The sequence below is a fragment of the Meles meles genome, chromosome 8, assembly GCF_922984935.1.
Source record: "Meles meles chromosome 8, mMelMel3.1 paternal haplotype, whole genome shotgun sequence".
Taxonomy (NCBI): domain Eukaryota; kingdom Metazoa; phylum Chordata; class Mammalia; order Carnivora; family Mustelidae; genus Meles; species Meles meles.
Window position 1 is genome coordinate 9,747,680 of NC_060073.1, and position 26,818 is coordinate 9,774,497.

The following is a 26,818-nucleotide window of genomic DNA, read 5'->3' on the forward strand; positions in this document are numbered from 1 at the left end:
ATGGAAATCAGCAGAGGCTACAGATCAGCTCCCACCCCACCCCTGATCAGAGAACAGGTCGTTAAATATTTACCCAGCATACTACTCAGTAGAGACCAAAGCTGAGCCCCGGATAGGGTGCTATCTCTTGAGGACACCAACCTGCCCCTTGGTGGCAAGTTGATTGTATTGGACTTCTTCAACCTTGAACCTGTCAGCAATTTATCTTGACTGTAATTGACACATGTATCAAAGCCTTTTCTGCCAATAGGGTGTCACCCAGCAGTATTATCTGAGGGCTGACAGGTCCCATTCACTACCACAAGTCCTCACATTATCTGATATGGGACTAAGGAACATACATGAGAGCAAAGGAGGTGTGGCAGTGGGCACATGATTATGGAATCCATTGGCCCTATCACATACAGCAACACCTAGAAGCTGGTGGCCTGACAGAGTGAAGGAACAGCTTTTTGAAGGCTGTTCAAGTTATCACCTTGTAGACAATACCTTCCAAAGATGGGTTACCATTCCTCAAGAGGCAGTATATACCCTAAATCCATAACCTTTATACAAAGCTATGTTCCCTATAGGTAGAATACATGGCTCCAAGAATCAAGTGGTAGAAATGCAAGAGGCCTTATTGACCACCAGGCCTAGTGACCCAACTTGGGGAATTTGTAGGTCCAAATCCTGGAACTCTGAGCAATGTAAGGTTAGCGGTCCTGACTCCTAGAAGTAGAACACTACCATCAGAAGATTCAGGAGCACCTGGGTGGCTCAGTCGTTGGGTGTCTGCCTTTGGCTCGGGTCATGATCCCAGGATCCTGGGATCAAGCCCCGCATTGGGCTCCCTACTGTGCGGGGAGTCTGCTTCTTCCTCTCCCACTCCCCCTGCTTGTATTCCCTCTCTTGTGGTCTCTCTCTTTCTTTCTCTGTCAAATAAATAAATTAATTTAAAAAAAGAAGAAGAAGATGATTCAGCAAGGGCCCCATTAAACTGCAAGCTATGGTTTGTTCCTGATCACGTTGGGGTCTTCATGCAAATAGATAAGCAAGAAAATAAGTCATCATCCTGGCAGGGCTAAATGCCCCTATTCGTCACAAAGAGATAGAACTTTTAAAAAAAAAAAGAAGAAGACTTTATTTATTTATTTATTTTGAGAGAGAGAGAGGGAGTGGGGGCGTGGCAGGGGAGTAAGAGGCAGAGACCCTCAAGCAGACTCCTCTCTCAGCGCAGAGCCCAACATGGCACCGAATCTCACAATCCTGAGATCATGGCCTGAGCCAAAACCAAGAGTTGGATGCTTACCTAACTGTGCCACCCACACACCCCAAGGGATAAAACTCTTTTTTTTTTTTTAAGATTTTATTTATTTATTTGACAGAGACATAACAAGAGAGGGAACACAAGCAGGGGGAGTGGGAGAGGGAGAAGGAGGCTTCCCACTGAGCAGGGAGCCCGATGCAGGGCTCGCTCCCAGGACTCTGGGATCATGACCCAAGCCGAAGGCAGATGCTCGACTGACTGACTGAGCCACCCAGGCGCCCCAAGACAGAACTTTTGTGACACAATAAAGGCAAGGAAAAATTCAGCACTACTACCAAACACATCTGAAAATGCTTTTTGCCAATTTCTTGTGTCAGCCTCATTGAGGGAAAATTACATGCGATCAAGTTCACTATTTTTAAGTGAACAATTTTATGTGTTGACAAATATGTACAGTAATGTAACCACTGCCATAATCTTATTATGAAATATTTTCACATCTTCTACAGTTTCTGCAAGCTGTTTTGCAATCAAACCTTTCCTCCTACCCTCTGGCTTCTGGCAACAACTATGCGTTTTGTCTTTCCTAGAATTTTCCATAAATGCAATCGTGCAGTATGTAGTTCTTTGTGTCCGACCTCTTTCATTACGTGTAACACTTTTGAGATTCACCCATCCTGTTGCCCAATAGCAGTAGCTGTTTTCTGTTCACTGCTGAGTAGTACTCCACTGCGTGGCTAACTCACACTCGGTTTCTCCATTCACCAGGTGCTAGGCATTTGGACTGTTTCCAGTTTGGGGCTCTCATCAATAACACCACTATGAACATTCTATCCAAGTCTTTATACAGACAAATGTTTTCTTCTTTCCTGGGCATTGCCCAAGAGTGCAATTCTGGGTTACATGGTCAATCAGTGCTCAACTTGCTAAGAACCTCCAAACTGTCTTCTGAAGTGGCTGGTCCATTTAAATTCCCACCAGCAGTGCATAAGAATTGTAGCTGCTCCACATCCTGCCAATGCTTGATATTTTTGTCTTCCACTTTAGCTATCTCATTGTGGTTTTATTTTGCATTTTCCCAATGACTATTGATGCCATTTGCCACATATCTCTAACCTAAACATATTGCCACATATCTCTAACCTTTGGTGCAGTGTCTGTTGGAATATTTTGCCAAATTGTCCCAATATTTCATTGACTTTTTATCTTCCTTTAAGTGATATATATGAGTTCTTTATGTATTATGTGTATGGATAATGTCACACAGACATGTTCCCTCAGTCTGTGACTCCACATTTAATTTGATGATCCATGTCATTTGAAAAGAAAACTTTTTTTTAAAGATTTATTTATTGGGACACCTGGGTGGCTCAGTCGGTTAAACGTCTGCCTTCATCTCAGGTCATGACCCCAGGGTCCTGGGATCAAGCCCTGTGTCGGGCTCCCTGCTCAGTGGGGAGCCTGCTTCCCCCTTCCCTCTGTCCCTCCTCCCTCCTTGTGTTCTTTCTCTTTCTAAATAAATAAATAAAGTTTTTTAAGAGAAAAAGACTTATTTATTTATTTGAGACAGACAGAGAGAGCATGAGAGAGGAGAGTGGCAGAAGGAGAGGAAGAAGTCCAAGCAGACTCCCCTTGGAGACTTCCCCTCGGAGAACAGAGCCCTGCTTGGGGCTCCATCTTGTGACCTGGAGATCATGACTTGAGCTGAAACCAAGAGTCCGGCATTCAACTCCCTATGGCTCCCAGGCGCCTCTGAGGAGAAAACATTTTTATCTTAATGAAGTCCAATTTGTTAATTGTTTTCTTTCAGAGTTCCTGCCATCGTGTATAATCAAGAAATCTTTTCCTAACTCAGTCACCAGGATTTTCTCCTGTTTGCTCTAGATTTTTATCATTTCAGCTCTTACATTTAGGTTTATGATTCTTTTACAGTTTTTGTTTTGTTTTGTTTTTTTACATGGGAAGAATTTCCTCATTTCCTATTTTCTGGAAGATTTTGCATAGAATTGAGAATATCTTTTCCTTAGGTGTTAGGTAGAATTTTCTAGTGAAGCCACTTGGGCCTAGAGTTTTGTTTTGTTTTGTTTTGTTTTTGTGGGGAAGCTTTAAGGCAAACAAAACAAAACAACAACAAAAAAATGAAAAGAAACTGAAATCCATACTTTACACAGAATTCCTAGTTTTAATTTAATGTCCTTTTTCTGCTCAAGAATTTTGTCCAGGCAGCCACATTACATTTAGTCATCATGTCACTTGAGGCCTTTCTTGGCTGTAATGATTTTGCAGACTTTCCTTGTTTTTGATGACCTTGACAGTTTTGAGAAGTACTGGTTATACACACACACACGTCACATATGTATATATGTATATGTACACACACACACACACACACACACACATATACTTAAGAAATACATATGTATTTTAAATGAAGTAGCTCCATGCCCAGCATGGAGTTTGAACTCACAGCACTGAGATGGAGCCCTGAGCAGAGATCAAGAGTCAGAAACCTATTCAGCTGAGCCATTGAGGCATCCTCTGGTCAGATATTTTGTAGAATGTCCCTCAACTGGGATTTATCTGATGTTTTTCTTTTTTTTTTTTTTAAGATTTTTATTTATTTATTTAACAGAGAGAGATCATAAGTAGGCAGAGAGGCAGGCAGAGAGAGAGGAGGAAGCAGGCTCCCCGCTGAGCAGAGAGCCCGATGTGGGGCTCGATCCCAGGACCCCAAGATCATGACCTGAGCCGAAGGCAGCGGCTTAATCCACTGAGCCACCCAGGTACCCTGGTCTTGTTTTTTTAATCTGTAAGAGATACACAATGAAATATTTGCAGGTGACAACATTTTATGATGTCAGGGATTTGCTTCAGAATACTATGGAGAAATATATGGGATAAAAGGAAGCTGGCTGTGAATTGTTGAAGGTGGGAGCTGGGCCTAGGAGGGTTCATTATTTGTCTACTCCTGGCTACTATTAATAGGCTTGACATTTTTTGCCATTAAATAAGGTGAACATGCTATTCTTCTTCTTCTTCCCTCTTCTTCCACAAGCTACTTCTGACAACTTTTCCCTCCAACACATTTTTTAAAATTTATTTATGAGAGAGAGAGAGAATGAGCAGGGGAAGGAGAGGAGGGAGAAGCAGACTCCCCACCGAGCAGGGAGCCCAATGCAGGGCTCGATCTCAGGACCCCAGGATGATGACCTTAGTGGATAGCAGACACTTAACCAACTGAGCCATCCAGGTGCCCCCCTCCAACACATTTGATCCTATTTTCTGATAACCAGTAATCTCAGTCTGTAATCCAAACCGAGGTCATAAAAAAGACTGGGGGAAGGACAGAGAGAAAGGAAAGCAGTTAAGAATTGCAAAGTGGCAGGTGACACCCACCTCCTGAGACCTGGGAGAATAAAAACAATGAACATGAGGGTTCATTACATTCTTTTCCCCATGTGGTGTAGGAGGAAGGGTCCAAGATGGCAGGACTTTCCCTGGGGGCTGTTGAGCACAGGTTGGAGTTTCACTGGCACTTGGAAATTTTGCCTTTGGGACCTTGTCCTGATGACCAAACAGCATGTGTTTCTGCCAGTCTATCACAGAGAATGTGTCCAGCCAAGTCCAAGGCAAGCAAACTGTGAGTACCTGCTTGACCCAGAAAAGGTTCAAAGACCCCCCCAGAGGAAATAGCACAAAAGGCGTGTTGGCTCTCTTCCCATCTGCAAATGCTGTGAACCCCAGTGAGGCTTAGGGAAGAAAACAAGTGTGGGCCAGGAGAAGAAGAGAAAAAAAAAAAAGAAATATGGCTAACCTCTTGCCAGCCAGAAGGAGAGGCTGCCAAGGCTGAACAAGAGCAACAGTTTCTAGACCAAGGGTAAGAGAACAAAAGAGCTGTCCACAAAATGATTTCCAACTTTGGTGTGAAAAGCTGTAAGTAAAGTAACTGACATGCAACAAATTTACAGGTTAAAAATATGTTGCAATCTTTAGTAGAGAGTTCTTACAAATTAGTGAAAAAACAAGACTACCATCCTGATAGAAAAATGGACAATGGACATGAACAGGTAATTCAGGAAATAAAAACTGTCACTGATGTAGGAAAAGATGCTCAACCTCATTAGTAACCAAAGAAATGCAATATAAAATAGCAACAAGGAGGGCACCTGGGTGGCTCAGTCGGTTAAGCGTCTGCCTCCGGTTCAGGTCATGATCCTGGGGTCCTGGGATCAAGCCCTATGTCGGGCTTTCTGCTCTGCAGGGAGCCTGCTCCTCCCTCTCCCTCTGCCTGCCGCTCCCCCTGCTCGTGCTCCCTCTCTCTCTCTGTCAAATAAATAAATAAAATCTTTAAACAAATAGCAACAAGAAATATTTTTGGTCAGTCATATTGGCAAAGACCTTAAAACAGATAATATTCAAAGTTTGTGAGAATGTCACTACCGATACACACTTGCCTAAATCAGTCTAGTTTGTGGAGGGAAATTTGATAATATATAATGAAATTTAAAATGTCTGTAGGGGGGGGCGCCCTACATACATGGGTGTCTCAGTGGGTTAAAGCCTCTGCCTTCAGCTCAGGTCATGGTTTCAGGGTTCTGGGATCAAACCCTGCATCGGCCTCTCTGCTCAGCAGGGAGCCTGCTTCCTCCTCTCTCTCTGCCTGCCTCTCTGCCTACTTGTGATCTCTGTCAAATAAATCAATAAAATCTTTAAAAATGTATGTAGGTTTTGACCCGGTGGTTTCCCTTCTAGGGTTTTATTCTAAGGACACGACTGGACAAGGGCACAAGAAGGTGCACACACGGCTGTCCATCCTGTTATCAGAGTGGAACTGGAAACACCCAAATGTCCTCAGTGGGGACTGGTTAATCTCCTGCTCTCTATTTGGTCCTTCCCACAAACATACAAACTTGCTGAAGTCTCTCGTGTCTGTAACCCCCGCCCCCTGACTCCATGCCCCCAAGTGGAGCCCTGTTGCCTTCACCTCATAGACCAACTTCCCACGGGTCGGCTTTTCTGCCCTCCTTACCTCCCAGCTCATTATGCCTGTGTCTTTCTGAGCCACACTGCCGCCCTCACCAACACTATCTGTGGTCCCGAATTGCAAAAGGCTGTTCACAGCCTCTTGGAAGGTTCTAGTACTGTTGCCCACTTTCTCCTTTTGGAAATGCAATGTTGCCTCGGCTGCTAAGACCTGCTTTTCCACCTTCCTTTCTGGCCGCCTCTTCTCGGCCTCTTCTTCCAGCTGCTCCTCAGCCCAGCACCTGGCTGTAGACCTGCCTCAGGGCTCCGTCCCAGGACCCCCTGTTCACTTGTTATGTTGTCCCTGAGGCAGCTGAGCTGTTCGTTGCCTTCTCTTACCACCCATATCTAACCAGACCTCTCTCCCCAAATGCTGACTAGACAGCCTTGCCTGGGTGTCAAAGGTTTCTCAGACACAGAATATCCAAACTGAAGCTCCTCATAGTCCCTCAGCCCGCTCTCCACCCCTCTCTTCCTCCCACTGGCCAATGGCACCCCTGTTGGCCCAAGACAGAAAGGCTCTATCAGTTTCTCTCTGCCTTGCCAAGTTCCCTCAACATTAAGGCCTGCCGGTCCATTCTGTTCCACTTCGCCACCACCATGCTGAGGAGGGAGCAGGAGGCGGGCTGAGGACAAAGCAACAGCTGGCACCTTGCACCCCCTCTCCACCCGCTCCCCTCGGTAATCTGTGTAGCACTCCTCAGGCATCCCCGACCGACCGCCATAAACAAGAAACAAATAGCTAACTTGCCTGCAAGACAGGAATCTCCCAGCTATCTTGATGTTAATAGCTTGCCAACAGACAACATTATTCAAGCTGGAAGACCTTGGGGATACTCCCAGCACCTTGTAGGCCTTCTTTAGCACATGAAAACTCCATTGAAACCTCCCTTTCCCTCACCTTCCCCCAACCACAGGGTACATAACCTGCCATCCCGCACAACCCGGGGCCCGCAGCTCTTTCTGTCCATGGGTCCTGTCCCCGTGCTTTAATAAACCACCATTTTGCACCAAAGATGTCTCAAGAATTCTTTCTTGGTCATCGGCTCCCAACCTCAGCCCACCGAACCTCACCTAGGTTCTAGAACTTCATCAACGCCACCATCACGCCAGCAGCCATGCTCACGCAGCAGCCTGAGGTCCTGCATGGCAAGTCCAAGCATGCTCCTCTCCAACTTAAGACTGTTCCTGACTTCTCATTTCCATTAGAAAAAAGTCCAACTCTCTGGCCGTGGTTTACTGACGCGGCAGTCCTCTGCCTAGTTTCTTTTTTGTCACTCCCATCTTGCCTCCCGGCTGTTTTACCTGCTATCCCACACACCCGGCAGGCTTCCGTTCTAAGTTCTCAGGCGTCCTCCCCTTCTCCCACCCGCATGGTGCTGTGGGCCTTGCCTTCGCTATCTGCTCGCTTCTGTACCTCCCAGGAAATGGGGCTCATTACACAAAGCGGCAGGGGAAACTACCAGAACAAATGGCAAGGCTGACCTATCTCTGGTTGAACAAAAAAGCTGCACATTTCTCCGGAAGTCCATTGTCAGGGAAGAGGAAGCAGAAGCGGAAGTGGGGGTGGGGATGGGGGTGGGGAGGTGAGAGAGAGTGAAGTGGGCAAACCAAAGCCCACGGGTCATCAGGGCTGCTGGCTCCCCTTTCCTCCTTTCCTTCCAGAGATGCCCTCCAGAGATTAGCCCAAGGCTTGGGAAGGGTTTCCCCAGTCACTGATGACATTCATTCTGAAGAATGAAAAGCCTCTCAGGAAGACTCATGATGGTGCCTTACTGAGATTTCTGCCTAATCGGCCATTTGCGGGCCATGGCTTTCCTGCCAGAAAATAGCAAGGAGGTTAAAACTGAATTCTGACAAGACTTGAGGGAACTCTAATAAGAGGAGAACTCCAAAACTCACTGTGAAAATGCTCTGAGCCTGGATCCAGCCAAACCTGCCACCCCTTCGGCCCCACTCCCCTGTCCCTAAGAGACCCATACCCCTTCTCCCAGAGCCTCTGAAGCATGGCCCATGTGCAGGCTTTCCACTCATTCCCAGCCATCACGATGCTCCAGTGGAAGCATCTCAGAGGCAGAGAACTCCAAAAGGGTAGTGGCACTTGGCCATCCTAAAAGGGAGAGAAAGAATCTTAAACAGGCCCCATGCTCAGAACAGAACCCAACGCAGGGCTTGATCTCGCGACCCTGCAATTGTAAGGACCTGTTTAGAAACTGTCCCTGCTCCCCTCCCCCCAGGGGACTTACGTGGAGACAAGTCCCAGAAACCAGCTTCAGGTAACAAAGCCCAGATACAAGGGTGGGTCAGGCCAGGTGGAGACATCCGATCAGTGGGGGGTTGCATACTGTCTCCCTGGTTACCAAGGAGTAGGGAACCCCGTCCTCTGGGAGCCTTTTTAGCGCCAATCCTAATCACGGTGTAATAGGCCGGTTCAAATGTCTAGGGTAAATTGTAACTCAATTGGTCACCTAGCATCACTGTGGAGTTTCCTGTGTGCGTTACAATCTCATTGGTCACCTGTGCGTGGCAAGGCCCGATCGCATGGCCTTTGCCCTTAAAAGCCAGTCTGTAAAGGAGAGCGGGGTTGCCCTCTCTTGTAAGAGGTGCGGCCCCAAACGTTAGGTTAGATTCTTGATGCTTGGCGCGAAATAAAGCTTTGCTTGACCTTCGCTTTATATCAGTCTTGCTCCTTTAATCACGGACCCATTATTGGGACATAACAGCGATCATGAACTGAACTGAAATCTACAGTCAGATGTTTAACTGACTGAGCCACCGAGGCACCCCAGGAAAAAAATATTCTTAATGCCAACCCTGGCACTTAGAAATCCTGTGCAAAACAGGGCTTTTCTCAGGGTCTTGCTATAAGGTGGGGGGATGGGCGTGGCTGCTTACTGGGTATGCAATTTCCTTTACGGGTTATGAAAACAGTTGGGAACTAGAGGTGATAATTGCACAACCTTGGGAATGTTCTAAGTGTCACTGCACTGTACGCTTTAAAGTGGTTAGTTTTAAGTTATGCAAATTTTACTTTAATTTAAAAAAGGAATAAAGAAAAGAAAAGGGCTTTGCCTCGAATGGGCTGGGCGTGGTGGGTCCTTCTTCCCTTTTTTATCAAGGCCCTGATGCCCTCGCGAAGACAGCAAGAGATTTAGCCTTCTAGGACAGATAAACCCTCCACTAATTTTCCTTAAAAATCTCTCTCTAGAAGTTTCTGACACATCAGTCTGAAACCTTGGGCCCTAAGTCTTGGTGCTCCAGAGTATGTGGGGCGGCCTGGTCTCCCATCACTGGCTCTATTGTAAGACCCGCGGATCCCCTTACCCAAGAATTCAACACTGCCACAGGATGCAAACAGCAAGAGGTTCTTTATTGTAACACGGGCACCTGCGGGTGGTCAGCAGCTCCTGCCAGCTGAGCACCCCAGGCTGGAAGGGTGCAGGGTTTTTATAGACAGGTACTTGGCGTTTACGGATTGGCTTTGAGAGACCTCCGCGCGCAAAGAGAAAGGCGGGAAAGGGAAACAAAGAGGGGAGTTTAGGCCTTGGGATTCAGCAGAAAAGTATCTTGTCTACGTGACTATGCAGCCCCCTGCCTACGTGACTAACGTGACTATGCGGCCCCCTGCCTACGTGGTCAGGTATTAGGCCATATCTCATGAGAAGGTTGTTTGCAGGGAGTGCCCTATCTTGCTAAGAAACAGCTGTTATGAAGTTACCAACTAACACTGTATTGAGGGAGCCAAGCGGTTACAGAAAAGCAAAAGAGCAGTTGGTTATTTACATCCTAAAAGCCAGGCAGTTACATTGAATTCAACCCTGGGGGAAGCAGTTACATTGAATTCAACCCTGGGGGAAGGGTCTTTGCAGGCAGGGGTACTCTTCACATAGCAAAGGAACTAATTAACTGCTCCTTTGCTATGCAAAGAGCACTCTTTCATTTCCCCCCTCTTTCTTGATCATGGATAGAATCTTATATCCATTCGTCTTGTTCTTGCATGTCTTGCCCTTGCATTGAGCTAGTCTGGGACCCTGTTTGTTTAAGGAGTTGGTATTGCTGTGTCAGTACCATGGTCTGAATTACCGACAAGCGGTCTTTCATGAACTGGACGAGTTTACTTAGGATGCGAGGGCCAAATGATAAAATCAATAATAGAATAATAAGGGGTCCCATGAGGGTGGACAATAAAGTTGTGAACCAAGGTGATCGATTGAACCAGCCTTCAAACCAGCCTTGCTGGGATTCAAAATCCCTTCTCCTTTGGGCTTATCTCTCTCGAAGTTTATCCATTGTCTTCCTAACTACCCCAGTTCCGGGAGATGTGGGCTGGAACCTCCAAATGAGAGGAGAGAGTAAACAAAGAATAAAACTAGTGGCGAATTGAGTCTTATCTTTAGTGGATTCGAGGATCGTCGGACGGTCCATTCTGAGTCCCGAAGGTGTCCAGTTTGTTCTTCCGGGTATGCTGCTTTCACGTGGGAGGCGTGGACCCAGGCTGCGATTCCGTCGACCTTCAGTGCCGTGGGTGTTGTCAGGAGTACCGTGTAGGGTCCCTTCCAACGGGGTTCGAGGTTTGTGGCTCGATGTCTGCGGACCTAGACGGTGTCCCCAATTTTATAGGGATGGGGCCGCAGTAAGGTGTTAAGTTTCTCCTCGTAAGCGGCAGCCAGGGGTTTCCAGACCTCTTGTTGTACCAGCTGCAAGGCTTGCAGATGGGCCTTGGAAAAATTTCTTCCAACAGCTTCTTGGCGACTATGTTGGCAGTTTCCTTTTTGGTAGGAAAGGCTTCTGCCCATCCTGAAAAGGTATCTAAAAAAACTAAGAGATATTTATATCCATACATGCCAGGTTTAATTTCGGTAAAGTCAATTTCCCAATGCGTGCCAGGTCGATGACCATGTACCCGGACCCCTGATCCAATAAAAGTCTTTCCAGGATTAACTTGAGCACAAGCTTTGCAATTAGCGGCCGTTTGATGAAGAAGGAAGTTTCTTTTGGGGATAAAGTCTTGTAGATCTGCCCTATTCATTAGGGTCTTCATTTTGTTTGCACTTAAATGAGTCAACTGGTGGAGATGATTTATTAATTCTTTTGCCATTTTTATGGGCATTATGGCCTTTCCCTGGTATTCCCATCGGTTCAGGGCTGAGTTGTAATCAGCCCCTAACTTCTGTATAAAGTCCAAGTCGGCCTCCTCGTAATTCCAAATGGGTGTCCCATCTATCCCTTCCGTCCCAGTGAATATGGTGACAGTTAATAGCTGGGGCCCCAAAGCTGCCTGTTTGGCTGTCGCATCAGCTAGGCGGTTTCCTCTCGCCTCGGGGGTATCCCCTTTTTGATGGCCAGGGCAGTGCATTATGCTCAGCTTCTTGGGGAGAAATAAGGCTTTTAATAAGGCCAATATTTCAGTCTTATTTTTAATCTCCTTACCGTCAGAGGTTAGTAGTCCCCTCCGCCGATAAATTTCTCCGTGAATATGGGCAGTGGCAAAAGCATATCTGCTGTCTGTATAGACATTAAGATTCTTACCTTCTGCCAGTTGGAGGGCCTGGGTTAGGGCAATTAATTCTGCCCGTTGCGCCGAGGTGCCTTCTGGCAGCGCGCTTGCCTATACAATTTGAGAGTCGGTCGTGATGGCCGCTCCTGCTCGTCGCTTTTCATCCTGCAGGTAGCTGCTGCCATCAGTATACCAGGTCAGGTCTGCATCTTTCATGGGCTGGTCAGTTAGGTCGGGCCGTGTCCCATGAGTTTCAGCAAGGATCTGGTGACAGTCATGCAATGGTGTCTCCCCAGGAGTGGGTAATAAAGTTGCGGGGTTAAGAGTCACTATAGGTCCGAACTGGATCCTGTCTGAGTCCAGGAGGAGGGACTGATAATGAGTCAGGCGGGCATTAGACAGCCAGCGGTCTGGTGGTTGGCAGATTAGAGACTCCACTGTATGTGGAGCCAGGATGGTTAGGGGCTGTCTCAAAGTTAGTTTGGTTGTGTCCTTGATGAGGACCGCCATTGCTGCTATCATTTTTAGACATGGTGGCCAGCCTGCCGCCACGGGGTCCAACTTTTTGGAGAGGTAGGCAATAGGGTGCCTCCAAGGCCCGAGTCTTTGAGTTAGGACCCCCTTAGCAAATCCTTGTTTTTCAGCAACAAAGAGGTCGAAGGGTTTTGTTATGTCTGGCAGGCCTAATGCTGGAGATTTAAGGAGCGCTTGTTTGATATGGTCAAATGCCTGCTGTTGTTGCTCAGTCCAAACAAAAGGAGTATCTTGTTTGGTTAAGGGGTACAGAGGGGCCGCTATTTCTGCAAACCCTGGGATCCATAATCTGCAAAAACCCGCCGTTCCTAGAAATTCCCGCAGTTGCCTGTGGTTTTGAGGTGCGGGAATACCAGATATAGTCTCTTTCCTTGCAGCCGTCAGCCATCGTTGGTCATTATATAACTCGTAGCCCAAGTAGGTGACTTTAATCTGGCAAATTTGGGCTTTCTTTGCGGATGCCCTATATCCCAATTGACCTAGGGCCTGTAGGAGATCCCCAGTACCTATTTGGCAGTCCTCTTTATTGGTAGCTGCTAATAGGATGTCATCGACATATTGGAGCAGGATCAGAGAGGGATGTCTTACCCGGAAGTCGGCTAGGTCCTGGTGAAGAGCTTCGTCGAACAGCGTTGGGCTATTCTTAAACCCCTGTGGTAGCCGTGTCCAGGTTAACTGACCTGATATTCCCAAATCTGGATCCCTCCATTCAAAGGCGAAGAGGGGCTGACTCTGAGGACTCAGTCTCAAACAGAAGAAAGCATCTTTGAGATCTAGGACTGTATACCAGGAGTGGGTTGGAGGCAGGGTGCTAAGTAAGTTGTAAGGGTTGGGCACCATAGGGTGGATGTCCTCTACCCTCTTATTGATCTCTCTGAGGTCCTGAACCGGTCGGTAATCATTGGTACCAGGTTTCTTGACAGGTAACAGAGTGTTCCAGGAGGACTGGCATGGGGCCAGAATCCCCTGGTCTAGTAACCGCCTTATGTGTGGTTTGATGCCCTGGTGGGCCTCATTGGACATGGGGTACTGCTTAACATTGACAGGAACGGTGGTTGCCTTTAAATGTATGTGAATAGGGGGCTGCTGAATAGCTAGTCCCATTTCTCCTGTTTCCGCCCAGGCATCTGGGTAAGACGCAAGCCAGGACTCTGTATTTCTCTGAGGTTGGGAGGGCTCCTCATGAAGTCTATATTCTTCTTCTAATTGTAGGGTAAGGACGTGTAAAGAAATCCCACTGGGGCCGGTCACAGTGGCCCCCTGAGGCTCAAAATGGATTTGAGCCTTGAGCTTAGTTAATAAGTCTCTCCCCAAGAGTGGATAGGGGCAGTCAGGCACATGAAGGAATGAGTGAGAAACTTTACCTGAAGCCAGATGTACTTTCCTCTCTGTAGTCCATCTATATTGTTTTCCTCCTGTTGCTCCTTGAACCCATGCCATCCGGTCACTTAATGGTCCGAGGCTCTTGGTTAGAACGGAGTGTTGAGCCCCTGTATCTACTAAGAAAGTGACTGGTTGCCCCCCAACGGTTAGGGTTACCCGGGGTTCAGGGGGGGCTCCTGACCCTGACGCCCCTAGTCTTCGTCTAAAGCCATAAGTCTTGTAACTTGCTTAGCATTCCCTCTAAGGCGTTGGGGATTCTTCGGGCAGTTCTTGGCCCAATGTCCTCTTTCTTTGCAATAGGCACATTGGTCTCGGTCTATCTGAGGCCTCCTTAAGTCTCCCTCCCTGTCTGGCTTCCCTACCTCTAAGCCCTGGCTGCCTTGCACTACGGCGGCCAAGATTTTACTAAGTTCCTTACTTCGTTTACGCTCTCGTTTTTCTTCCCTTTCCTCAGCTTCCTTCTTCAGTTTCTCCTCTTTCTCTTCCTGCAATTTCCTAAGTCGTTCCTCTTTTTCTTCCTGCAACTTTCCTCCTTTTCTTCCTGCAACTTTCCTCCTTTAATAAATCTTGCAAAGAGAAATCTTGTAGATTCTCTAAGCGTTGTAGTTTATTCCTTATATCTGGTGCTGACTGCCATATAAACGTCATAGAAATGTTTCCTCTCTGCTCATTGCTATCTGGGTCAAAGGGCGTATACCTGCGATAAGTCTCCTTAAGCCTTTCTAGGAAAGCGGTTGGAGATTCCTCTGACCCCTGAGTGACCTGTCTTACCTGAGCCAAATTGGTGGGGTGGCGCCCCGCATTATGGAGACCTGCTATGAGTAACTGGCGGTAAAGATTTAGGTGGTTCCTACCTTCGGCCGTATTAAAATCCCAGGCAGGACGAGTCCAAGGGAAGGCAGCATCTATCACATTAGGGAGTTGTGTGGGCCTCCTCTTTCTTTTATCTCTCTGGCCAAGGGTCCAATGGCAGTCCTTGGGTCATCCCGGGGGAGCCCCCAGGACCCATGTTACTAATTCTGGTTTAGTCCGAATGCAGCTCTTACTTCTGGAAATTCTTACCCATTTCAGTTTCAGTATTTTAACATATCAAAGACCTGTATTTGTCCTGAAAGTCTCCCATATGAATTTCTTCTAAGATGGAATTTATCTTACAAGACAATTAAAACAATTACAAATGACAAAAACTCAGAATGGATATGGCTAGAGCTGATGAGACGAGAGTTTACAATTTAGCTGGCAAGGAGATCAGGTTACTTCTGTGACACGTAACATTTCCATAATTTAAATGATGATCTCTCAAAACATTAAAACTTCAGGAAGTGCATAGAATCTCTAGAATAGTTATAGCATTTACCCAAATGTAACCCAAGGTTTATTGTTGGTTTAGCAGTACTTACTGAGTAACCTAGTATACCAAGGAAAAGCCTTATGAGTCAAAGAGATCTCATTTATAATTTAAATCTTGTCAACAATTGCTAAAACCTTAGAAAGTTTTAAAACACATGCCTAAATAGAATTAGGGCTGTTAAACACCTGATAAAACAAAACATAGAAACTGGGTTTTCTGGGCAGGCAAAGAGAAAACCATAACAGATCAATTAACCTAAGAAAATGTTGCCCTTTTAAACAGAGAGAAAACCAGTTTTTTTATACCAGTGTTTTTCCTTTTTATTCTTAAGCATGCAATCTTAAGACAGCGGGTTTACTAGGTTTCCTTCCCATCGTGAATGATGTCGCAGACAAAGGGAGGGGGATCTTTTAGATGCTGTCCTGCTCGCATCCCTAGCGGGAACTTAGGAGCATCTTAGCTAAGGTCTGTCCGTATAAGTCCCGGACCAGGCTACTCCGTGGAGTAGATGACCGATATGCCATATGACGCCCCGCGAGACTCAGGGTGCAGCCCACTCAGACTCTGTAGCCAGAGCGGTGGAGCCATACAGACACATTCACACAGTCAGGCACTCTTCAGATTCAAACAGGTTGGACACCCGCCTCTGGGTATCCCCGGCTAATGGGAGGTGATCAGTCTCCCCTTTCATTCTTTATGAGTAAGAGTGAGTTTCTATGGTTACAGGCAATGGGGGATGGTAATGGGGTGTTTTCCCAGTCCCTCAAGGTTGGGCCGCTTTCTGAATCTCTCAAGGCCAAATGGCCCTTTCACTTGGAAGTATAATCTATGTGGAGGTATGTTAAGAGAGTGCTAAATCACCTTGAGGGCTGGTTTTTTTTTTTTTTTTTTTTTTTTTTTTTTGTCCATCCTGACCGTATCTAAAATCCCTTTTCTGGAGATTTCCCTTCATAAACCTTCTACAACTTTCCTTTGCACTCAGGTCTCTTTCCAAGTCATTTTCTTCCAAACAACCATCTCATTTAGGACAAAATTACCTTTTATCTTTAATAAAATACATCTCCATTCCTTAAATATTTTTTACATATCTCTTACTTTCCTCTATACAGAATTGTTGTTTTTTTTTTTTATTTCCATCAGTCTCAGTTACACTTAGCAGAATTTTGTCCCCTTAGAAACACCTTAATCAGCTATTAACCAGTTGTGACCGGTCATCACAGAAATCCTCAGATGCCGATCTGTGAATCCGTTCAGCACAAACCGTGCTTACCAACAGATTTAAATATTCTTATTTTCTTTGCAGTAAGAAGTCAAAAGCACAAACCTATGTTCAGTAATCAATGCCCTAGCATTTTATCTTCTTCAGAAAAGACCTAGATGTCCAACAAATTTAATTCCATTTGTCATCCAAGCAAAACTTTGAACTTTTAGGTTACTAAAGACTTTGAAAGCTACTTTAACAATTACCCATTAAAACTTTGAGACAGACAATTAACCATCAGTTTAGTAATTTCTTTTTGCTAACAAATTTTAACCAGTAACATGAGCTTATTTGACCTTCAGTAAACTTTGAAGTTTTACATTTACTGCTGATAACTTAAAAGACATGTTGATCTTAATTAAAATACCAAACTTAACTTAGGGTTAAGCAGTCCAAGTCAGGCCAGAGAAAGCAGGGAAATTCCCCAAAACAAAGAAGTTTTGGCAGCTGCTTGGGAATATTCCTTAAGGTCTCTGTCCTGAGTTAGACCAACCCCAGTTGGCTCTGGTTACAGCCATTGGCTCCCTTATATCCTCCTGTCCACTATCTTTCTTGTTTCTATTTCTGGCATACTTGTCTCCTACTTACTGGTTCTGTCTCTAAAATCGCACATTTTCTTTGCTAGGCATAGTGTTTCTCTCTTTCCCAAGGGCACAGAGATGGCAGCTGCAGGAGTCAGGAGGCCCCCGACTGCCTGGACAGGCGAGCAGCTCAGAACTTGCAGCCGCGCCACACCGTGCAGCCCAGGCGGTAGGGGTGTTCCTTCTAGCTTTCGCTCCAGCCTGCCTAGCCCACTTCTGAGTTCCCTCTTTTTTTTTCTTCGCTCCAGATGCACATTGGGGGGGGGGTAGTAATTGTTTGCCCCATTTTAGAGTCAAAGAAAACATCAAGGACAATAAGCAAGACACACAAAACAATTAACAAGAGGAAAGCCGCGCGATTCCGGTACAAAACCAAAAGTACAAATTACAAATTCAACCGACCCAAGGGAGCCTCGAGGTCTCCCTGTGGTGGACAAAACCTGCCCAGGGGAACCAAGAGGCTCCCCTGTGGCGGACAAATACAAATACTTTAATCCCTGGGGCGTCCCCCAGGGTGGCAGGGGAGAAGTCCGAGTTCGTCAACTCCTTCTCAAGCTGCCCAAAATACAAAGCAACAACGCGCTGTTGTACAATCCTATACAGGCGTATAGGCAGGATGGAGGACAAACGAGAACACGAGACGGAAGACGAGAACCCAGGTGTTAAGGCTTAAATGCTGGCCAGCTTACCTCCCGGTGGAAGTCAGTTGGATCCTTGGGCAGGAGTCCGATGATCTTGGTGGGACCTCCAAATGTAAGACCCGCGGATCCCCTTACCCAAGAATTCAACACTGCCACAGGATGCAAACAGCAAGAGGTTCTTTATTGTAACACGGGCGCCTGCGGGTGGTCAGCAGCTCCTGCCAGCTGAGCACCCCAGGCTGGAAGGGTGCAGGGTTTTTATAGACAGGTACTTGGCGTTTACGGATTGGCTTTGAGAGACCTCCGCGCGCAAAGAGAAAGGCGGGAAAGGGAAACAAAGAGGGGAGTTTAGGCCTTGGGATTCAGCAGAAAAGTATCTTGTCTACGTGACTATGCAGCCCCCTGCCTACGTGGTCAGGTATTAGGCCATATCTCATGAGAAGGTTGTTTGCAGGGAGTGCCCTATCTTGCTAAGAAACAGCTGTTATGAAGTTACCAACTAACACTGTATTGAGGGAGCCAAGCGGTTACAGAAAAGCAAAAGAGCAGTTGGTTATTTACATCCTAAAAGCCAGGCAGTTACATTGAATTCAACCCTGGGGGAAGCAGTTACATTGAATTCAACCCAGGGGGAAGGGTCTTTGCAGGCAGGGGTACTCTTCACATAGCAAAGGAACTAATTAACTGCTCCTTTGCTATGCAAAGAGCACTCTTTCACTATCACTCTACAGAAAAAAGGAGGGAAAAAACACAAGATTCCTCTGGAGAAGTTTGTTTTAAAATATGATGCTTGCGTAGGTTCAGGTGACTGAATTCCTTGCATTTTAATTAGGGCAGATCAGAAAACCAGATTCCCTTGTGTTATTATAGAGCCAAAGGACCCCAAGTCAAAAGTCAGGTTATGGGTTTTGGTTCAGGGAATAATTTCAGGGAATTCAGGGAATTTCAGGGAATAATTTCAGGACAGAGCTGCAGAGGAGACCCCCTCACATGGGGATTACCTAAAATGCCATTTTAAGCAGTATATATAAGCATTTTAAGCAGTATAATTCCACGTTAAAAAAACTTCCATGCACCATGGTATCTCATTCCTGGAAACCCATACCCTCTAGATGAAATAGGAAAGTGAGCAGAGGATCAAGGACAACAAGAGCTATTTGCAGGATGCCAGGCCAAGATCTCTGAATAGGAGAGGGGAAGCAATAACACAGCTTCTATCCTAAACTCATCTGGATTAAGTCACAAGAAAGTCCCATCTTAGGTAGGAGGACTGCACAGGGAAATGCAGGAGAATCTCCTCCAGTCTGGCTGAGGGTTGACCAGAACACAAATGAGAGGAAGCCACTTGTCCAGGGAAGGAACCACCATAAAGCTATAAGAGAAATAATTCCTAAAGCACACACAGCACTGGAACTATTTCCAGAAGACGAAAGAGGAGACCTCACAATGCCCAGGGTAGCAACTTAGTGGTGGAAATTCATTAGATTAAAGGCTGCTATGGACCTGCCTCAACAAAGCTTAAAAGCAAGCTTCAAAAGGACCAAACTGATTCCAAGTAACTAACTGGGTTCCAGAACAAAGGTCAGCACTATGTAAGTAAAACAAAATCCATCATCCAGGGTGCCTGGGAGGCTCAGTGGGTTAAGCCACTGCCTTCGGCTCAGGTCATGATCTCAGGGGTCCTGGGATCAGGATCTCTGCTCAGCAGGGAGCCTGCTCCCCCCCCCCCCCGCCTGCTTGTGATCTCTCTCTATCAATAAATAAATAAATAAAATCTTAAAAAAAAATCCATCATCCATCAGTGTAAATTTGACAATGTCTGTGCCAATCAGATATTACTAGATTTATGCAAAAAAAACAGCAAATGTGCCCCATATCCTGGAGGAAAATAGATCTAGTATTTACAGAGCTAATGGGATTAGCAGACAAAGACAGGAAGGAACTATCATAAAAATCATATATAAATTCCATATGTTTAAGAAGCTAGAGGGGGACAGGAACAAGGTGAGGAGAGAAAAGAAAGACATAAAAAAGACCCATCTAGAGACGACAACTACAATATCTAAGTGAAAAACCACTCTGGATGGTATAAACAGTTGATTGGACACTGCAGAAGAAAAGATCAGTGAACTTGAAGACATAGCCATAGAAATTGTCCAAAATGAGGAAAGACAGAAAAAAGACTGACAAAACATGAGCAGAACCCCTGTGACCTGTGGAAATATCAACCATTCTCACATACATGTTATTGGAGTTGTGGAAGGAGAGACAGAAAGGTAGCTGAAGCCATAATCACGTCACTCTCCTAGTGAACACCGTGTGATAATTTTCCATGTACCTTAACATAGTGCTCACATTCCTTATGTTGCCTTACAAGATTCTACTCATCTCCCCTGCTCACCTCTCCAATGTTAGCTCCATCAACCTCTCCTTCACCTACTTCCCTCTAACCGTGCAGGACTTAGCTCTGCAAACTTCCTCCCAGCCTGGGCTTTTCTACATGCTGTTCCCTCTGCCTGGAAGGTTCTCCCCACTCCCAACTGACTCCTACCTCTCCTTTGAATTATAGCTAAATATCACATCCTCAGAGAAACCCTCCCTGACCTCCCAACCGGTCACAGTCCCCTCAGCACCCTGAGCACCCACACCGTTCCTTGACAGCATTTTGCACACTTAAGATAAATCAGTTAAGGGTCACCTGGGTGGCTCAGTGGGTTAAGCCTCTGCCTTCAGCTCAGGTCATGATCTCAGGGTCCTGGGATCGAGCCCCGCATCAGGCTCTCTGCTCAGTAGGGAGCCTGGTTCTCCCCCCCGCCCCCGCCTGCCTCTCTGTCTACTTGTGATCTTTCTCCATCAAATAAATAAATAAAAATCTTTTAAAAATTTAAAAAAATATTTTAAAAAAGATGAATCAGTTATGACTTTAATATTTAATGCTTTCCTCCTTAGAGTTGTGCTCATCACAACATCCCCAGTGCTCAGGCTAGTGCAGTGCCTCAGGCCTTCAGTTGGAAAGTGGCAGAGGTGAGACTTCAGTGCCTACCTTCATCTTGCTCTCAAACTATCTCTGTTGTGATGAACAATTCTCTGGCTTGATTGCTCCCTCCTTGGCATAGAATAACTATCTCAACTTAGTCCATGGTTGCCCCTCTAGTATCTACCAGCAAATACCCATCCTTTCCATAAGTAAAATGGGCCAGGAAAGCCCTTGGAGAGGGCCAGAGATACTCACTGGATGAATCAGAACTCTCCAAAGAAACAGAACAGAATGGGTGTATATATACACATATAGAAAGAGATTATTTAAAAGAATTATTTCATGTGATAATGGAGGTTGATACCTCCAAAATCTGCAGAGTGGGGAGGTTGGAGACCCATAGAAGAGCCAATGTTGCAGTTCAAGCCTGAAGGGCCCCTTTGGGCAGAATTCCCTTTCCCTTAGAGGAAGTCAGTCTTTTGTTTTATTAAAGCCTTAACTGATTGGATGAGACCCACCCACATTATGGAGAGCAATGCGCCTCACTTCAAGTCCACTGATTTAAATGTTAATCTCACCCCAAATACAACCTCACAGAAACATCCAAAACAGCGTTTAACCAAATATCTGGGCACCGTGGCACAGACAAATTGATACATAAAATTAACCATCTAAGAACCTGTCAAACACATCCTCTGTGAAGCCCTCCCCCATCCCTGCAAGTATGAATGAGGGCTGATCTTACTCATTTCTGTGTTCCCCAAAAGGAGATGTACGTGCTTAATAAAGTGTTTCCTCTCATTCCTTTATTTCCTCTTTCCCTGTTGTCCATCTTCTTCCTCCCTCTAAGAAGTCTGTCCCAAGACTAAGTGAATGACCTACTTTGACTCTCTGTACAGGAATGGTTTATCTTTCTTTTCCATGCTCCTGGTCTTCTTTCTTGATTGACATTTTACATTTATTAATGAAGGCAAAGTTGATTATCCTAGTAGCCAGTGGGTAATTTCCTCTTCCCCCACAAAGCCTCTCTCCTGACCAGTCCATCTGTGTACCCTGGTAGGGCTTGTTGGTTTGCATGTGTTGCTTTGGGATGAATGGTTATGCTTTGGGTTATAGGAAACCTTAAATGGCAGAATGGAGGGGGCTCTCCTCTTGGGCTCCAACATTCACTTTAGCAGCAGTTCATTCAGTTTCTTAAACATCCTCCAAGATTTTTGGCTAAAGCTAAATGGCTGACCATCTACTGGCACAGGAGTAGGTCTGGGGGGAGAGGGTTCAGGATGGCTGATGGGCTTTCATTAATCTTTGATGCACCTTCCCATGTTGCTTGCAGCCTCTTTCTGGAGGTTCCCACTCTGGTTTTGCTCATCAGGTTTGCTGTATCCTCCAGTGCTTATTTTGGTTCTGTTTCATCCATTAAGACATTTCTAGCTACTTTATATCTTCCAGAAATTCATGAAATCCCCTGTCTACTGAAAGCCCATCCTATTCTCCTCAGTTTTCTGAGTTTAACTTTCTGCTTATTTTCTAACGTTTATGGGGTATCAAGATGGGGATGAGGAGTGTGTGGAGACAGACATGTATTCAGTTCACTCTGTTGCAATGGATGTCCAGAGTAACCTCACAAAAGGCAAGCCTTCTTTTTACAAGGTTTTAATTCACATCAAAGTTCAGATGTCCCAAGAGAAATGCTACTCACTGTTAGAAACATTTATGCCCTCATGTATGTGAAGGCAAGAGCAACGGAGGTCTTTCTGGATGTCAACATTCACGAACTATTGTCCATACAGAACTTGTTTACTCCACGTGGAAATCTAATGATGGAGGCTGAAAACCTCCATCTTAAAATACAAGGCAATTGGGACTTGGAAAGGCAACCAATATTTGGAAATAGTTACTGTTCTTCACTTATTCAATAAATATTTATCAAGGGCTTTCTATGTGTCACTGTGCTGAGGGCCAGGGGTACAGGTGTAAACAAGAGAAAATCCCTGCCCTCCTAAACTAGGTGTAGGTGGAGGACAAAGAGATGAAAATATAGTATATTAGGTGGGGATTGTGTTACCTAGAAGAAGAAAGCTGGAAAGGGGGAGGAGCTAGAAGTTGAAATGGAGTACTCCTTTAAAACAGGTGGGAAGGCATTCTGAAGAAGGTGTCATGTGGGACCCAAAGAACAATACAAGCCCCCTCTTAGATAAAGGATAACGTAAAAAAAAAAAAAAAAATGAGTGTTCTTTCGAGAGGGAATCAGCTTTAGTGAACTAGACATCATGAAGGAAATCCTTGGACCAAAAAGCGCTTTGATTATTCAGACACTCTGTGGGTACTTCTGTGAGAAGATGACTTTCCAATCAGCTCAGGCAAAGTGGCATATAAAACTACAGTTCCACCTGTTCTGTCCTCTGCTGTAAGTTACGGATCTCTTCATTTGAGCTTCCCACTATTGGACATAGAGAACAACTCTCCTGTCAAACTGGTTTGGTTTGGTTTTGTTTTTTAGTTTATTTATTTGTTTGTTTGTTTACGTGATCTCTACGTCCAACATGGGGCTCAAACTCATGACCATGACATCAAGAGTCATGCTCTTCTGACTGAACCAGCCAGGCATCCCTCTTGTCAAATTGTTTGACTACATTCTGGCTTTACCACCTAAAATATAAACTTCCATTTTGATAGACAACAAGGTCTGTAAAACAGGTTTTAAATATTTGTAAAAAGCCATATATCAGTATACTAACATTTATGTAAAAAATAGTAAAAAGCATACACACATACACAAGGCACTTATATCCACAAACATACCTATGGTACACTGCAAAAACATACCACTAACCCTTCTCATACCCGAACATATACCCTGTTACAATGTGACTTTATGGCTCTTTCCTCCAAGATGTGGAGTCTACTTTTTCAGACCGCTTAAGTCCAGTCTTAGCCATTTTCTTTGATTTAATTTAGATTTAATTTATTTTGGTCGAAGTTTCATCGGCCATTAGCGAACAAATGAAGACTGAGGTTGCACTGGATTGGACCTTTTTTCACTGCTGGGAGCTCTTCTGTCATTACATGGGTACCTCCATGATGGGAAGTATGGGGCAGTCCTGCCAGCTGGCAGTGAGCCAACTTCCAGATACATGAAGATTCCCTCATCCAAACAGCCTTCCAACTGCCAGGCATGTGACCAGGGCCATTCCAGACATTCGGTCCACTGAGCAACCTTGGATGAGAGCTACCTTGTTGGCCTATAGAATATTTTTTCTTTTTTTTAAATATTTTATTTAAATTCAAGTTAGTTAACATATAGTGCATTATTAAATTCAGGGGTACAATTTAGTGATTCATCAGTTGCATAGACCTTCCAGTGTTCCTGACATCATGTGCCCTCCTTAATGCCCATCCCCCAGTTACGTCATCTCCCCACCCACCTCCTCTCTAGCAGCCCTCAGTCTGTTCTCTAGAGTTAAGACTATCTTGTGCTTTGCCTCCCTCTCTGTTTTTATCTATTTTATTTTTCATTTCCTTCCCCCATGTTCATCTGTTTTGTTTCTTAAATTCTCCATATGAGTAAAATCATATGGTCTTTGTCTTTCTTTGACTTATTTCACTTAGCATAGTCTACTCTAGTTCCATCCACATCATTGTAAATGGCAGTTTCATTCTTTTTGGTGGCTGAGTAATATTTCAGTATATACATATATATTCTCACACATATATAATATATATGTATATATATATATGTATAATCTCACATCTTTTTTTATCCATTCATCTGTCAATGGACATCTGGGCTCTTACCATAGTTTGGCTATTGTGAACATTGCTGCTATAAACATTAGGGTGCATGTGCTCCTTCAAATCACTATTTTTATATTCTGTGGATAAATACCTCATGCAGCAATTATTGGGTGGGAGGTAGCTCTATTTTCAAGATTTTATTTATTTATTTGAGAGAGAGAGATAGAGAGCATGCAAGTGAGAGACAGCACAAGTTGGGAGGAGGAACAGAGCGAGAGGGAAAAGCAGACTACCACTGAGCAGGGAGGCCCACACAGAGCTCAATCCCAGGGCCCTGGGATCATGACCTGAGCTGAAGGCAGACACTTAACCAGTTGTGCCACCCAGGAACCTTTATTTTTAACTTTTTGAGGGCCCTCCATACCGTTTTCCAGAGCGGCTGCAACACTTTGTATTCCCACCAACAGTGTAGGAGGGTTCCCCTTTCTCTGCATCCTCGCCAACATCTGTCATTTCCTAACCTGTTCGTTTTAGTTGTTCTGACTGGTGTGAGGTGGTATCTCAATTTGGTTTTGATTTGTATTTCCCTGATGATAACTGATGTTGAGCATTTTTCTCACATGTCTGTTAGCCATCTGGATGTCTTCTTTCGAGAAATGTCTGTTCGGTTCTTCTGCCCATTTCTTAACTGAAATTTTTTTGGTTTTTGGGTGTTGAGTTTGGTAAGTTCTTTATAGATTTTGGACACTAGCCCTTTATCTGATATGTCGTTTGCAAGTATCTTCTCCCATTCTGTCAGTTGTCTTTTAGCTTTGTTGACGGTTTCCTTTGCTGTGCAAAAGCTTTTTATCTTGATGAAGTCCCAATAGTTCATTTTTGCTTTTGTTTCCCCTGCTTCTGGAGACATGTCTGGTAAGAAGTTGCTGTGGTTGAAGTCAAAGAGGTTTCTGCCTGTATTCTCCTCCAGGATTTTGATGGATTTCTGTCTCACACTGAGGTATTTCATCCGTTTTGAGTTTATCTTTGTGTATAGTGTAAAAGGAATGGTCCAGTTTCATTCTTCTACATGTGGCTGTCCAATATTCCCAGCACCATTTATTGAAGAGATTGTCTTTTTTTCTATTGGATATTCTTTCCTGCTTTGTTGAAGGTTATTTGACTATAGAGTTGGGGGTCCATTTCTGGGTTCTCTATTTTATTCCACTGATCTATGTATCTGTTTTTGTGCAATACCATGCTGTCTTGGTGATCACAGCTTTTTAATACAGCTTGATGTCCAGAATTGTGGTGCTACCTGCTTTGGTTTTCTTTTTCACATTACTTTGGCTATTCAGGGGCTTTTCTGGTTCCATACAAATTTTAGAATTATTTGTTCCAGGAACAACTGGATTGCTCAGTGGGTTAAGCATCTGCCTTTGGTTCAGGTCATGATCTCAGGGTCCTGGGATGGAGTCCCACATTGGGCTCCTTGCTCAACAGAGGAGTCTGCTTCTTCCTCTCCCTCTGCTGCTCCCCCTGTTTATACTCTCTCTCTCTCTGAGAAATAAATAAATAATAACTTTAAAAATATGTTGTTTAAGAATTGTTTGGTCCAGCTCTGTGAAAAATGCTGTTATTTTGATAATGATTGTCTTGAATGTGTAGATTGCTTTGGGTAGTATAGACATTTTAACAGTATTTATCCATCCAATCCATAAGCATGGAATGTTTTTCCATTTCTTTTCCATTTCTTCCTCAATTTCTTTCATAAATGTTCTATAGTTTCCTAGGTACAGATCTCTTACCTCTTTGGTTAGATTTATTCCTAGGTATCTCATGGGTGTTGGTGCAATTGTATATGGGGTCAGTTCTTTGATTTCTCTTTCAGATGCTTCATTATTGGTGTAGAGAAATGCAACAGACTTCTGTGCATTAATTTTATATCCTGCAACTTTGCTGAATTCCTGTAACAGTTCTATCAATTTTTTGGTGGAGTCTTTTGGGTTTTCTATATAGAATATCATGTTGTCTGAGAAGAGTGTAAGTTTGACTTCTTCCTTTCCAAATAGGATGCTTTTTATTTCTTTTTATTGTCTGATTGCTGAGGCTAGGACTTCCAGTACTAGGTTGAACAACAGTGGTGAGAGTAGACATCCCTGTCGTGTTCCTGACCTTAGGGGAAACTCTCAGTTTTTCTCCAGTGAGAATGATATTTGCTGTGGGTCTTTCATATGTGGCCTTTATGATGTTGAGGTATGTTCCTTCTACCCTACTTCTTGAGGGTTTTTTTTTTTAATCAAGAAAGCATACTATATTTGCCTTTTCTGCATCTATTGACAGGATCATGATTCTTATCCTTTCTTTTATTAATGTGGTGTTTCACATTGATTGATTTGCAGATTTTGAACCACTCCTACATTCCAGGAATGAGTCCCACCTGATTGTGGCAAATAATCCTTTTAATGTACTGTGGGATCCAATTAGCTAGTATCTTGGTGAGAATTTTTGCATCCATGTTCATCAGGGATATTAGTCTGCACTTCTTTTTAGTGGAGTCTTTGTCTAGTTTTGGGATAAAGGTAATGCTGGCCTCATAGAATGAGTCTGA